The following is a 4,251-nucleotide window of genomic DNA, read 5'->3' as shown; positions in this document are numbered from 1 at the left end:
ATTTCCTGGGCTGCATTGACAGGCTCACAGCCAGCAAGGTCAGGAAGCTGATACTCTCCCTCTATTCTGCTCTCATGAGACCCCACCTGGAGTACTGTGTCCACTTCTGGGATCCCCAGTGTAAGAAAAATGTGGAGCTGTTGGAGCGAGTCCAGAGGATGGACACAAAAATCATCAGAGAAACAGAATTTCTCTCCTATTAGAAAAGGCTGAGACAGTTGAGGCTGTTCACCTAGAGAAAAAAAAGGCTCCAGGGAGACCCTCAAATGGGGCTTACAGGGGAGATGGAGAAGTACTTTTTGCAAAGACATGTACTCTTTAGGACAAGGGGCTCTAATCTGAATAGTGTAGGTCTGGATTAAGTATTAGAAGGAAAATATTCACTGTCTAAGTGGTGAGGCACTGGAAAAGGTTGCCCAGAGAAGCTGTGGATGCCCCATCCCTGGAAGTGTTCAATGCCAGGTTGGATGTGACTGAGCAGCCTGGTCCAGTGGAAGGCACCCCTGACCATGGCAGAAGTGTTGGACCTAGATGATCTTTGGGTCCCTTCCAACCCAAACTGTTCTATGATTCTTTGAGCTTAAACCAATGCACCAGAAGTGCTCAGTACATCTTTGTTACCTTGTTAAACATATGGATTTTAATAAAAAGGTTATGGTAGCAACAGCCAAAGTCTTTAACAACTCTATAGCTATGAAAACAGGAGTCAGTATGGGTAAATATGGCCAAACAGATGGCTTTTACTTAGGAAACTAAGTGGGATCCCCCCACATTCCCTTTATTAGCAAAATTGTATAAGTAAGCAAGTCATTAACAGCAAATTACTGGAGTAGACAGTAAGCACCTGAGGATAAATTGCTCTAAGTGACAAATAACCTTCACAGAGACACATTAAATTAATTGAGGTGATTGGGTTACTCAGACATAAAAGAGGACTGTAATTTTTGCTCGGGACAAAGGGGTCCTTACCCTGTTGCTCTGTGACTGACTGTCAGACTGAGGTGCAGACAGAAGTGTTTTCAGCAGTACTCACTGAAACACTGATGACATCCGAATAAGGTGCTTGTGGGAAACTTCTAAAGTTTTCATATGAGGAAAGTCTTGGTCCATATTGAGTAACCGGTAAGTTGCTTGCTGCCCATCGCCAGCAAGGGCTCTCTTGCTTTTGGCCACCTGCAGGAGGGTGACGGCACTGTGAATGTCTGTGCAGAAAAACGCACTGAGCTTTTAGGCTCAAAAATTGTTGCACCTTCTCAGTCTGAAACCATGGGGCAGCCTAGCATGTCCCAAGCTACCCATGGACCAGCTGTGTAGCTCTGATTAACACCATCTGGAAGGACCCGAGCTGGGCAGCCTCAGCAGTAACCACTTATTCTGCTCTTCAAGGAAAAGTAGTGTGCAGTCACTTAGGGCCAAACACAGAGAAATATTAGCTATGCTGTAAATCCCAATGACAAAAGAAATATGTACCCAAGTATAAATACAGTCTGTGTACCCTCGAAATGACCTGCTCTTTGAAAAGGTACTGTATTTTGCCATCAGAAAAAGATCATCACAGAGATACCAAAAATGCCCTAAGAGAAGGAAAAGGTTCATTGGTCAGTGGTAAATGTAGAGATAGAATAATTCAGATTATAACAGAGGGGGGAAAGAGTTTCACTTTCCACCTGATCTATTCTTAATATGCCAAAATGATTTAACAGAGTCTTTAGATATATGAAATACTTAAGACCTTATTTCTCTTTCTTACAAAAGAAAGATTGCTGAGGAGATGCAGCCAGGGGAGTATGCCGCACTAAGAGAACAACCTTTGCTAAAATACTTGGGAGAACAGAACTACAGTTTGAACTCTGTCCATTGAAAATTAAAGGTTAAAGGTTTATTGCCCATATTATGCATGGTAAGAAAACAGAAGAACTTGTGTTGATATACAGAGGGCTAAAAAAATGGTTTGCAGAATTAGAATTTGAGACTTATCTAAGTTTTATGGTAGTGAGGAAAAATCTGTATGGCTAAAGACTAAGCATAGCTCTTATCTGGATGTGTAAATAAGTTGCACTCACAGTTTATCAGATTAATATCTCAATTTGGCATCTGCATTTTGCTGATTTCATTCTGAAAATTTTGCAAAACTTCAGGTAGTGTTGTAAAGCATAATATCAGCGAGGAATCAGGAGAGAAAATACTGGCAACTAAATGAACTTCTGAACAAGCTGTGAAAATTTTGCATCACGGACTCCACAAGACCTTTCATAAATGGCACCTAAGTCTCTCTGTTTGAGCTCCTCTCTTTTACTGCTTGAGAGGTGCCTTAGTGCACACAAATGTATTTACAACTGCATTACCTGCATGCGCTGTCAGTGTCCCAAAAGCAAGGTGCCACAAATCAGGGATGTTTAACTCCATCTTCTAACCTTAACCAAAGGAGGCAAGAGACTGTAGAATTAAAATATCTTCTGTGCCTGCCATGTAACTCTCACACAACCTCCCTATACAGCTGTGCTGTGGGGCAATTGAAAACCTCTACTTTCCTTCTGCAGATGATGCTCCTGAACAGAGCAAGCATCTGCATTTGCTTTGGCTTGCTTTCAGCATTTTGAACCAAATTCTGTCATTGTTTAGCACACATTCATTTTGTGCATCACTTGGGAGTGCAGTGTCTAGTGGCCTGAGGCAGAAATTCTAATTTGTAAAAAAAACATTCAGCATAAGCACCATATGATAATTAATCAGTGGTCATTAAAGCAAGAGATAGCCATTATGCCTCTGATGATTATTAAAGCCTTTCCATGGCATTTTAATCACAGTATTGCCATGACAGGATTTCCTTTCATCTAAAACAAATGTTGTGCCATACGAAATGCTTTACGGTGGGGTTTTTTTTCCAGATTCCTGAGGGTCATTCCTAATGATTCTTCTTCTCTCTCAGTGACAAAATGAAACAGCACTGGGATTAAAATTGCACCTAGACCAGGAACCCCACAGATCTTAAATGTGAATGTTTGGGTTGGCTTAAGCTTTGGTCCAGACATCAGGCAGCATTACTACACCAGAACATTCACTCCCTAGAAAATGCAACAGGACTAAGGGTCTCCAAAATAAGAAGACATAAAGTAAAGTAAGAAAATAAAAGAAGGGGAGGAGAGGAATGAAATCTACCACCTCATAGAGAAAAAAAAAAAAAAAAAAAGTCAGATTTTCCAGAAGTGCAAATTCATGATTTAAAGCACAGCAATTTTGAAGTCTTACATAGAATCAAGTAGGATTTGGGTTTTTTTAATGAGGAAAACGAAGTGTTATCCTGCTGCATGTTTCCATGTTTTGAACATGAGTCTCTAAGGTTCATTTTCAAGACACATCTGGCAGTCTGGTAACAGAGACTCAATGGCACTTAGGTATAAAATTTTGGCTGAAATCAGCAACAGTGAAGGGAAAGGGAAAGAAGCTGAACAGCTGGCTGTAGTGACTCTTCAAACCTTTCAAAGACTGGTGGGAGTAACAGAGGCCTGAGAACTGTGGTTTTTAGACCCAACTCCTGCCTGGTGAGGACAGGGAATATTTAAGATGTCTGTGGTGCATGGAGCAAGAGCTGGATTATTCAGGAGAGCAGAGGGTATTTCCCTTTAGGAGGCCTTATGTTCACACAACAGGACGTGGACATAGACATGAGTTAATTCCCCTTCAGTGCCAAGTCAAAGCAGTTGCTCTCCATCAAGGGATAAAACACATCCATGAGACCAATGTTAGCTCATGACATATCATGGCATGCTAGTACTCTCTAGGTTTCTAACATGGCATAGCAGAGTAAGATGTTCACTGCAGTGGCAAGCTAAGGGGAAGGTTTAGAAACATATCAAAACATAGACATATATGCTTTGTACATATGAACTTTCACCTTCACACATTCTTTTTTTTTTTCAAGCCTTCCCTGATCTAGTTTTTCTTTTGGCACTACAGCATCTGAATTAAATCCACAGGTTAACCTCATATGTGTGTCTCTCACATACATCATACCACCTTCAGCACTTTTGGCATTATAGCAGCATTACTTTAGAGCTTAAAGCTTACACTTGGTTGCTACCCAACGCAATCCTCCTGACTAAGACCAAGCATTGTAACTTTGCAGAAATGCCATGAGTTCAAGCCAAACATTTTTCTAATAAGCAAAATCACTTTAATCTTTTCTTGGTAGAACTATAGCTGCTGCATATGTCATCCTATTCACAATTCATTCACTTACATTGAATTATA

This window comes from Corvus brachyrhynchos, unplaced genomic scaffold (assembly GCF_000691975.1).
Source record: "Corvus brachyrhynchos isolate BGI_N302 unplaced genomic scaffold, ASM69197v1 scaffold252, whole genome shotgun sequence".
NCBI lineage: Eukaryota > Metazoa > Chordata > Aves > Passeriformes > Corvidae > Corvus > Corvus brachyrhynchos.
The sequence above is the reverse complement of the archived record's forward strand: the minus strand, read 5'-3'. Positions refer to the sequence as shown.